This window comes from Rhinolophus hipposideros (assembly GCF_964194185.1).
Source record: "Rhinolophus hipposideros genome assembly, chromosome: 3".
NCBI classification, from domain to species: Eukaryota; Metazoa; Chordata; class Mammalia; order Chiroptera; family Rhinolophidae; genus Rhinolophus; species Rhinolophus hipposideros.
In genome coordinates, this window is record NC_138049.1 from 47,153,092 (window position 1) to 47,165,127 (window position 12,036).

Sequence of the window (12,036 nt, forward strand, 5' to 3'; positions counted from 1 at the left end):
CTTCCAGATCTTGCTGGGATCATAGGTGAAAAGCTTTTCTCTGGGCTCCCTGGACCCTGAGGAAGGTAGCTGGGCTTGAGTCCTCATGATAGGACCAGCCAAGGGCCCTGAGTGCCAGGGAGAGATGGACCTGTGGGGTATCCCATTGGCACTGGAGCTGAAGGCAGTCATAAGAGTCAGCCAGAGATGGCATCATTCCACGTCCAGGCACTGCAACGCACAGGCCCTGGGTTGGGTGGGGCAGACCTGAGGAACTCACTGAAGTGCCTTACGAGAGAAAGAACCAGAACCTGAGCACATGCATTCAGAGGACACCAATGGCTAGGTTACAGCAGGCCCAGTTAAGGAAAAAGACACTCTTTCCCTCTTCTCCCCACTCTCTGCCATACCTTGGAAAGTCAGAAGCAGCTAGTGAAAGTCAAGAGACAACACGACAATAAAAGACAGGCTGTGCAATCTTTCTGAGCTTGGGTCAGGCTTGAGCTGCAGGAAGTGGAAATAGCTTTATGTCTAATAAGAATTTGATGGGAAATAATTTTAAATGTATATTGAAATAAGCTTTTTAATACTCTAACATGGGGTCCATTTATTAATGCCTGAAAGGCACTGAATAGTTATGGGATCTGCCTGAGATATGGACCAGTGAAAGAAGATCTGATAGAGCACGTGGAAATGACAGTGATGAGAGAGAGAGAGAAAAAAAAGCTCTTTCTTTGTTATAGCCCATCAAGTCCAGCCCATTCGATACATTAGTTATACGGGAATAGAGGAATACATGCATGCATAAATGAATAAATAAAAGAAATCATTTCCATATAATCAGTTGACACTATGGCCACCTACCCAGTACCCCCTGTTCACCCTACATATGACAAGAGTCCAGCAGATGTCCTCCCCTCAGCGGCAAGCAGATGAGACCTCTCCATCAGCTTTGGGGTGTGGCTGGGATAGGTCACCAGGTCACTAAGTCAGGGAAGGCTGACCTCCTGCCACTCCTGACTTCCCCCAGGAGAGCTGCTGGTTGATCATTCACCACTGCCTTATCAAACACTAACTGCTAAGTGTTACTTTGGCCCCAATAAGAAACGACTTTCAGTGAGCAAGTTAGAGAAGTGCCAGATGTGACCTCATCCTATGTGGTGCACTTTGGGCTGCTCAGGACCTTCCCTGGACAATCAGCCTGAGAAAATGGCAAGAAGGATAGAAACCTCTTCCCCTTGGGTGCTGTGTGTTAACAGAGACCAAGCTTGTGCGAGAAGGGTGAATGGTTCCTGCTTTCACCATTTCTCCCTAGACCAGCACAGCACAGGTTTCTTTTGTAGCGGAGTCAGTGAAATTCAAGAATATCCTGGCAAGAATATCCCTTAAAATCCTGCTCTTTAAGTGCAGGGCTCAGGGTGGCTTTGGTGGCATGGTCCCCCATGTTCTTTTGTAACCTAATGGCATTATCTTGGAACCGACTGATCACTTATTTGTCTCTTCTTCTAGGGCAGGAGTTTGCTTTTATTCATGATTCTATCCTAAGTGCTAAGCAAAAGAGACCCTCAATAAAGGCCAGGGCCCCCTCTCAGAGCACAGATCCCCAGACACTCATCATGCCACCTCCATGTAGTGACATTTACAGATTACCAGATGGTTTCCTAGCCATCAACTCTCTTATTCTTCACAGGAATCCAGAAGGGAGAGGAGCAGACGTTATTATCCACGTTTTACAGGCCCAGAGAGGTTAAAGGACGTTCCTGAGGACGCACAGCTACTAAAGGAGGAAGGAAGTACGATGCCTGTGGGTCACGTGACCACAAGGCTGTGCGCTTCCCACCAAACCTGGTCAAACCCAACCAAACATGAGCACACGGCGCAGGTCAGCACCCACCGCACCCCTTTTTAGTTACAGGGCAGAATTAGGAGAGATGTCTCTCCACTTGCACGCATCCTCATAGAGGTTCCTGCCGGGTAAGAGCTCACAGGGGAGGCAGTGTTCTTATTCCCGGGAAGATCCATGACGCAGTGCCTCCTCCCGGGTCCCCACTGCAGCCGGCAACCTGTCTGCAGAATCCGGTTCCAGTTGGGCCTCCACAGCTTGTGCTGTGCCTGGGCAGGACAGATTGCTGAGATACGGAAGTGGCTCTGGAGCCAGCACGCTTGCCGTATGGGAGAGGCTACGGTGCCAACACTGTCATTTTCCACTCCAAAATGTCAGGCGAAAAGTGAGACCGACAGCATTCTTCCCTTGGTGCCTCAGATGTGCGTGCGTTTGTTTCTACTGGCAACAGCCAATACATTTCATTCTCTGTGGAGGAGTGTCTCGGCACAAAGATAAAAGAGTTCCTGAAATTTGGCATATTCGGGAGTCTAATTTACAAAATTGGGATCAGAAGATGGAACGGCTTTCAAGGTTTTGTTCAGATTGTTAAAAGAAATGCCAAAAGATGTCTTTTTAACGTTCAGTTGGCATAATCTTTTAATGTCAACACCAGCTTAATGCTCAAGGTAACAAATGACACACTGTCATATCTTGCCCAGTTAATTTCTAAAAGGAAATTTAGAGGGAGGGCCTGAAATTACTTTTTTTGTTGTTTTTTAATGACAAAGCATATTTAGACTGACTCAATGTGGCAAAATAAATGAGGAAATATAAGTCCAGAGACTTCAATTTACCGAAACTCATTTTCAAAGTCAGAGAAGACATGAAAGGCAAAAATTCTGCTCAAATTCAAACAGTTTCCAAGGAAAATTCCTGTAACCTTGAAGAATAATAAAGGCCCATGGATATATTTGGAATTTCTGAATGGTAGGACTGTTTCCCAAGAGCATTTTAAACATCACAAGTGAAAAATGAGAACAAGGCCTAAATTGTTTGGTAAAGAGCAAAGAACCTTTTGGTTTAAGAAAAAGAGAGACTGTAAGAGGCAAAAATGCTGGAAGAGGCTGGCCTTTCACATGAAATATGAACGACAGTAGCGTTTTGCCAGAAAACTTCTTACTCGATGCCACATGCAAAGAATGTATGTTATAATCATCTATTTTTAAAGTCCATTTCATGCCGTCTTGCAACCTAAGAGTTCTCCCTTTGCTGTTAGGCCTGCACAAGGTGTGAGGGGCCGGGGTTCTGCTGGTCGGCGCCTGCCCGCACTCGGAGCCCAGCCCCACCACGTGTCTTTACAGGACTCCAGGCATCTATAGTGAACAGCTCAGTTCCTGCACAGATCCCCGTCAATCTTGAGGCAGTTGAATGTTATTGTCACTTACCGTCTCCGGCATTTCCTAAACCCCCTCAAACCTCAAAGCTGGACATTACACTGGACCGTAAGGGGGATACATGTTGGAGTGAGATACGTGCCTGTCCTCCAGTTGCTTATACTCCATGGGACTGGACAAACATCACGTGATACACACAGAAGGTAGAAGACTAGCCAGCATGATTCGACCAACGCAATCAAGTCCAAGTGCTTTGAAAAGGCTAAGGATAGAACAATTGCCTCCATCTGAGAAGGCTGGGGAAGAGCTCATTCAAGCAGAGGCAGTGCAAGGGAACCGTGAGGGGTGAAGGGAGGGTTCAGAGAAAGGCAGACAGAAAGAGCACAGTAGCAACACCAGCCCCAGAGTCTGGATATGCCCAGTGCCTGCAGGAATTCCCCACCCTCTTTGTGTCAGCACTGTAGGAGCTGGGTGGGGCTGAGAGGGGAGCTTGGGGCTGTGCCACGGGAGGTCTGAAGCCCATGAGGAGGACTCAGAGTTGATTCTGGAGGTGAAGGGGGGCCAGACCATTGGGAGCAACAGAATTAGGAAGTGTTCAGCGGCCCGTGGGTGGGCTCAGGGGACCAGGAAACCTCTGAAATTGTATACGTTCCTGTGCTCACGTACCATATGTGTGGGTGAGCCCGAAGAAAGCCCATAGCTTTCTCTGGTTTCTCAAAACGCCTCACAATTCTGAGGCCAAGTTCTGGGGCCAAGCTGGAGAACAATCTCATTTCCACCCTTCTCCCCAGCTCTCCATCTACATCCCAGATACAGGGCACAAAAGACTCTTCAGGCTCTCTCTCTCCTGGACACAAATCAGCCATTAAAACAGAGACCTTGGGGGGATCCAGAGGCCCACCCTCCCTTGGGCCTCCTCTGGGACCTCCCTATGTTATTAACTTTCCAAACTACACAAGGGTGTTTATTTACACCACATTTTAATGTCAATTGAACAGAGAACTGCCGAAAAAACTTCTGCAACAAGGTTCAGATTTCGAAATGTCTCCCTTTGGCAACACCATCTCAACTGTTTAAAGCAGAGCAGCAAACTCTACTCACAATTTCCCAGCTCGCTCTTTGGGTGGCTCCAAAGCAGACCCTCGTTTCTCCTCTTGCCTTCTCACCCTCACCACCACCAGCTAGCAATCAAGAAAACTCCACCAGGCCTTTTCAAATTTGTAGTTAGTGAAAGTAAATGTGGCCTCCTCCCCTTCACCTCACTCCTCTCACACTTTCCTTAGTGGGCCAGGCTGCAGAGCCCTTTGCTCTATAGACTGCCGGCAGTGATGGAGTTTAATAGCACAAAGCCCGTGCTCCACTTGAGATTAATTTTAGCTGCTTTACTACAACCACTAAGCATTGTCCCAAAGAGCATCAGGTTGCTCACTAGAAGCCCTGTGCTTCTAGAGCTGTGGGCCGATAGGTACCCTCCCCAAGGGCCCATGGAGAATGGGAGAGAGCTGCCACAGAATGTGGGGGAGGCAAGGAGAGTATTTGTTGGATCTGATTCAACCCCAGTGTGAAGACTAGAGAGCGAAGGGCACACAAAGGACAGCTTTCAGAGTGGTTTGGCTAATTTTAGAAGTATGGAGGCAAGAAAGCTGAAACACCACTCAGAAATGAGTATGTCTTAGATTTCAAGCACGCACATTCAACCAACCAGCATTTCTTACTATGTGCCAAGCTCTGGATCGGATTTAGAGACTTAATCATGAGTGTCATCTGTGCCCCTTGGTCTTCTGCACCTCTTACTGGGCACTGGGTGTCATTTGCGCCTTGCACTACAGTAGATTCCTCTCCTCTCCCTCCCCTAACCTTGACCTTGCAAGACATTGGTGCTCAAGTCACCTGTGAATGCCCCTTCTCCCACACACACTCAGTGCTTGGTATGAGTCTTGCAGAGAGTAGATGTTAGTAACTGTGTGCTAAACAGAATTTCTCATTCAAATATTTGTCGAATGCTCATTGTGTACCAGACACTGACTATATCAAGCTCTGAAGACAGATCAATAAAGCCCAGTCCCTGTACTCCAGAGGGCTTCATAATCATGGTAGACATGAAGGGAAGAGCTAACTTTTAGGTCAAACGACCTAAGACCTAAAACAAAGCAGTAAGTATACACATGAATGGGCATAGAATGGGTCTGGCAAAACTTTGCTTTGGTTGGCAGGGCAAAACTATTCACATTACCTGGGACTAGGGCAAGGACCTAATCAATATATTTCCTGCCCTTCTGGTAGCACCAAAGGGAAAAGAGAACCACATCCTAGCCCTGGCAGAAGGAGAATATGCCTGGAAACTAGCCCCTGCATCTCTTCCAACCCATCTCTGTGGCTCTGGAAGCTGGGACATTCATCACTATGGTTTTACTCAGAAACACAGAAAGGTCAGGATACCCCAGTGTCCTAGAAATAGGTGCACTGGGAAGAATAAAATAGGTTGATTTCTAGAAAAGGTTCAGAGGTAGGACTGCAAGTTTTCAGAACTTTACCAAAGTTAAACACACACACACACACACACACACACACACACACATAATCTATTTATCTACCTATTTACCTATCTGCCTATCCATCTATCCATGTATCCATTCACCCACTAGCCTGTTGCCTTTTACATTTTGCTTTTAGAAGTAAAAATAGGGGTGGCCAGTTAGCTCAGTTGGTTAGAGCGTGGTGCTGATAACACCAAGGTTGCCGGTTCGATCCCCGCATGGACCACTGTGAGCTGCGCCCTCCTTAAAAACAACAACAACAACAACAACAAAACACAATCAAACAAAAAAGAAGTAAAAATAATGAAAATAGAGGATTAAGGATTTATGAAGTGGGAGGAGGAGAGGCAGTGGTAGCAGGGGCTTTCTGTTTCAACACAAACTATAAACCAAGGACCATAGGTCTCTCTCCTCATACTCTCCCTGGGAGCATATCCCACATTGGTCTTATCATAAATGAGCCTGGGTTTCGTGAGAAAAACAAAACATATTACAAAGTCTGTACAATTCCATCTAATTTGAGTTTCTGAGTAACTACTGTCAGTCCTTCACTCACCGCCACCCCCACCCCACCATTTAGCTTTCTAATTTTAGAGCTAAGAGCAGGGAACTTGACACTGGACATATTTCCATTTACCATGAAAGGCATGTTTCTCCACAAACAGCTGGAGGGCAAGCTTGGAAAGCAGATTTAAAGACTAGCCTTGTAGAATTTTGGCATGGCAATTCTCTGAAAATGTCCACCATCCCCGAAAGAAGCAGGAAGCATCACGACCGAATATGTGTTCTGGCTTATTTCAAATGAAATGATTTAATTTTAAGAGTTCCAACTCATAAAATAGCCCCAGCTAATTTTCCAAGGAAAAATGAGCATATTTTGTTTTTCTTCATTCTTCAAAGAATATTTGGGCCATGAAAAGAATTTATACTGAATTTCCTTAAAAGACTTAATTGGGCAATGTCCCCAGAACCTTATGAAGGAATATAGAGTGGTGAAAAAAGCATGTTTAATAGGGATATAAACTTTTTTAGTGATTTAGAAATTAGAGATCAGTTTAGTCCCAGTGATATTCACAAATATAAAATAAACTACAAGAAAACTGTATGCTGTAGTCCATTTCTATAGTTTTACAGATTTATAGATTTACAGATTTATAGATTTAGGGGCTCTATCAACAGAAGGAAAAGCCAAGTCTTTAGTTCTGAAGCTAACATTTTTATATCTACGTGTATGTCCTCTTTGCCCAAACAGTAGGTCAGTTCCTTTTATTGCCACATATATAATCAAATTATCAATATTTCCCTTCAATCAACTTATAAGAGGAAAAGTCAGAAAACATTCTCAGCGTAGTTTTAAAAAATCACAGCGGATTCCTACCTGTTCAGTCTCCCTGTCACCTGGTTCTCACCTGCCTGCCCCCTCGATCACCTATTCTCCCAGGTGGAGAGCACGTCTCCTCACACACAGGCCCCAGGCACTTACCTGCTTTTCTTTCTATTCTATCGCTGCTGCCTCCAACAAAGAACACGTTTCTTCCCCAGGACCAGCTCCTGGGCAAGGCACCATCTCCCCAACTCCTCCCTTCTACTGCATTCCTCAAAATAAGCAAGTTGGCAATCAGTTCCCTTTTAATTTAAAGACCTTGGTGCTAATCCCACTGCGAAAATTGGTTGTGGGTGCCTGAAAGTTACAAGCCTGAGGAAGCTATAAAAGCTGAAGGAATCTCCTCAGCTCTCTAAGGCATGTCCCTGATGGGCCTGCCTTTTTTCTTCTTATGTGGCCTCAAGGAGCTTCTTTCAGTTAGTGCTGGATGTTGAGCAAACCTGTAGAGACTGGAGGCCAAGTTCAACTTGATCTGGTCCCCCTGCTGGAAAAACTGATGAGCAGAATTCTTGGCTATTGTCTAAAATACACCTACCCAGGATGCCAGACGCAGCTGCCCCTCCATCCTATGCCTGCAGCAGGCTAGGCTAAACAATCGCAGATCTGTTTGCTAGGAGTTTGGGTGCTGTCCCAGAATCCTTCTTAACAAATTGCTGTAAGTGGCCACTAGCAGCTCTTTGGAGTTGGCATGTGAGATGGACTTATGTGTCATTCCCGTCCCACCCTGTCACATATCCTGCGTGTTCTGGGTGAGACACATTCACAATCAGCCTGTTACAAAGGCTTTGCCCACCTTGCAGTAAAGCTTGGCTTCTTTGCCTTTTGTTTTAAGGAAGGGTCATCCAACAGATAGGCATTTGACCTTTTTGCCTCCACTCCCCTGCCAGATGTGTCAGGCCTGAGGTTTTGTTTTTTTTTTTAGCAAATCTTAACGTTTACCCAATTATGGGTAAACGATATTGTGGGTTCAGTTCCAGACCACTGCAATAAAACGAGTATCGCAATAAAGCGAGTGGTAATCTTTTTGCTGGCGGAGTGGCTTGTCTTCAATATGCAAACAAATCACAACATATGTGAAGCACAGTAAAGTTAAGCACAATCAAACGAGGTATGCTGGTAGCGCATTCAAATTGGTCAGGGGCTGAGTACCCACCTATAAGAAATTTGAGAACGTGGGTCTAAACATGGGAAAGGGAGTTCACCTGACGCAGATGGAACGGTTTATTCAAGTTATCGGGGAAGGCAGGTTTGTTCACTTTCCCCTGGATCCTCATCAGAAGACTTGTGAACCTGGAGAGCCAGGCCCCTGGCAGGTATAAAGGAGGGAAGGAAGTGATGAGGTGGTGAGTTTCCTTCCTGCTCAACCACCGCGTCCATTTATGGCGCACTGGGGAGAAATTACAGCAGAATATGCGCGTCCACTTGATTTTAATATAGGCACAAGGCTGGGCTATAGAAACTTGGAGAGATTTACTACACAGTTTCCTGTGGCCCAGGCCATGTTAGCATTGCCAGGCTCCGATGTGGCTCACGGGGTGGGTTGTATCTTCTTACAATGATATAAGGCATCTGAAGGCCTCGGGTGGAGGATGCCAGGGGAAGGAGAGCATTGCTCCTGTGAACTTGGCAGTAGGGGCAACCACGTTCACATGGGCATGTGGTTTGAAAAGGACACAGAAATAGCCTTTCCTTCCCGTTCCTGAACTGCCCTGGGTGCCACAGAGTCACAGATTTGAACTACTGCAAAGCTATTTTGTGGGGAAAAAGTCACAATTTAAGAAGAGAGTCATAGATCCAACAATGTGAATCATGCATCAGTTTCTCTGGCAACCTCTGCAGCTGAAGCCTGGGGGCATGGCTGAGTTATCAAGCACCTGCCCATGAGGGTGATTCAGTTTCATTGGATGGGCCACCTAGAAGCCATGAAGCTTGGCATCTCCAGATGCCAAGAGATACGTTACAGGACAGCCGTGAGCCACACTCTATGTGTCACTTATATCATAAATCAGCTGGAGTGAAGTTAAGAGTCACCACTAGTAATGGCAACCTACATGCAGAACTGAGTCATGTTTTTGATTGAAAACATTCCGCAGTTCTTGAGGCTAGTTCAGACTTCTAAATACCAATCATCTCTTGACCATATGTGATTACAGACTAATTCTAGGCCTCGAACTGTATATTATGATCTGCAAAAATAGTGCGTTGGACCATTTTTGTTATTTCTGATAAATATCTACATGTTTGAACAGCTAAAACCATTTACCATTAAAAAATTTCATGCAGCAAACACGCACCACATATGGATTTCTGATGGAATGGTTTACAAATAAAACAAAAATTAAACACTCTCCTCTCTTAAGGTAAAGCACAGGCCCAACTTTTCTGGATTCTACATATTCTATGAATTCCAAAAATGTTTATCTTTTTAACTCTTTCTTCAATTTCCAACCAAATAATTTGTATTTAAATTCAACATGTCCTCAGCCTTAGGTTCCTGATTACAGTGTGAAAGATCCGTCTAGGCTCACTGCCATTTGCCAAGCTGAAATGATTGACACATCCTGTGACCAGGGAGGGACCAACTTTTCCTGCTTCAGATCATTACCCCTCCCCCACCCCAGGCTCTCAGGCTTTCTGGGATGACTCACTCCCCTTCTCTTCACAGGCCCTTCTGCTCAAAGGCCCCCATCCCTCCCCACAAGTGATCCTTTGAAATTACCATTTTACTGGGTAAAAATAGAAGAAGAAAAAAATGAACTCCCCTACCAAGAGGAGAGTCTTCTCAGCATATCCTTACCAGAAATACTTCAACCTTCATTCTGAAGCTTCTGAGGACTTGGAACCCTTCCAGGGGCTCATTCCTTTCACCCTCTGCCATCTTGCCCTCTGTTCCTGAAACCGACGTGAGTCCGGACTGGGTCCTCCACCCTCCCAGGCTGGGGTGTCTGGCTTTTCTGTGCACTTCACTCTCTGTCAAATGGGTCTTGAGCCTCCAGAACATTTGGCACCTTTTTCCATCCTTGTGTATAATAGGAAGAAAGAGGAAAAAAAGAGAATGTATTGAAAAAAGAATTCCAGGGAGTGTATTCCTTGATCTAGTACTAACTCTCTCTGTGGTATTAAGGTCACACACACCCAGTGTCTCTGGTTTTACTTCCTCACTGGGGAGATGGGACCAGAAGACCTCCAAGGCCCCACTCGGGTCTGGCTCCTTCCGTGAGCCCTGGAAAGTGGCCTCCGTGGAACTGCTCCTTCATGGCTGTGGTGATGGAGTGGCTGGTCCTGCTCTGTGAATGGGGCGGGTGGGGCAATGAGAAGGAAGAACAGAATTACAAAAGTTGGTGGGGCAGCCAGCCAGCATTTTAAATAAGTATAGATAAAACAAGGAGGGAAGCAGACAAACACCATATGATCTCACTTACATGTGGAATCTAAAAAAAAAAAAACCAAACTCATAGAAACAACAGATTAGTGGTTGCCAAGGGCGGGGGAGGGGAAGCAAAGTGGAGGAAATGGATGAAGGCTGTCAAAAGGCATAAATGTCCAGTTTAATAAGTCCCAGAGATGTAACGTACAGCATGGTGCCTGTAGTTAACAGTACTGTATTGTGTATTTGAAAGTTGCTAAGACGGTAGGTTTTTAAGTTCTCACCCTCAAAAAACAAAGAAATTGTACCTCTGTGAGGCGATAGATGTGTTAACTAACATTATTGTGGTAATCATTTTGCAATACATACCTATAAAAAAATCACTACATTGTTACCTTAGACAATATTGTATGTCAATTATATCTCAGTAAAGCTGGAGGGAAAAACAATAAGAATGAGCATTTGTGGGCACTTCACTCGCAATTTAAACAGGCTTTTGCTTACATTATCTCATTTAAAAGTGGAGAAGCCTTTTGAATACAATTCCCATTACAGGTAATAAAACTGAGGCTCAGACGCTAAGTGACACCAATAGATATGGTAGAGTGGAGCCTACAAACCTGCATTTGGATCTCACGCCCTTTCCACTAGGCCCGGATGACTTCCTAAGTTCCTCCTTGACTATCCAGTTGGAAAACCCCTGACCCTGGGAGGCTACGGCCCAGTAACTCTTTGCCCTGCCAGGCCACATGGTGCTTTGTGACAGCATTTCTTCCTTTCTTCCTTTTTTTTTGGGGGGGGGGATACCTTTTTACTCTAATTTACTACCATTTAGGTTCTTTCATCCCACTCATCAAACTTCTCATCAGTTTCACCTCAATAAGAACAGTCATGATACTCGGGAGCAAAGCATCACACAGCAATGCCTGCCTTCTCCACCCCTAAGGATCTCAATGCCAAGTATATATTTCTTAGGACTTACAGGGGACCATTGAAACAGAGCAGTATTTCTTAAACTTAAGAAGTATGTCTCTATTGAAAAAAGCAAACAACCACCACCCTGAAGCCCCTTAGTATCCATTTAAATTATTTTCACTATTTCTCTTGACTATGTCCAAACTACATATAAGCTAGATATGACATTTAATAAAAACTCCTTAAACATTATGGCTCCTAGGTAAGTGTCTGGTTTTGCTAAAACTAAATTGCCCACACTGGGTTAAAGTGGGTCTGTGTTTGTTTCTGCATTTGACCTTCAGGACACTAGGTATTAACAGAGGAGGCCTGTGCAGCCGGACATGGTAGGAAACAGCATTACTAACTGCAGGGCTTTCTGGCCACTGCAGGACGTCAGACTCACACGTAACCAGAGCTCTGCCGGGAGCAAGCCTTGAAAGCCAGTTCTGAGGCCCTCTGAGTCCTCTGCCTTTTCCATCTGAAGATAACTTTCATGTCCTGCTGGCCAATTCTTGCTGCAAAATGTTAGATAAGAATAGGGGGAAGGCACAGATGTGTGTGATGTGTCTGCATCACATGAAAGTGGACCATTG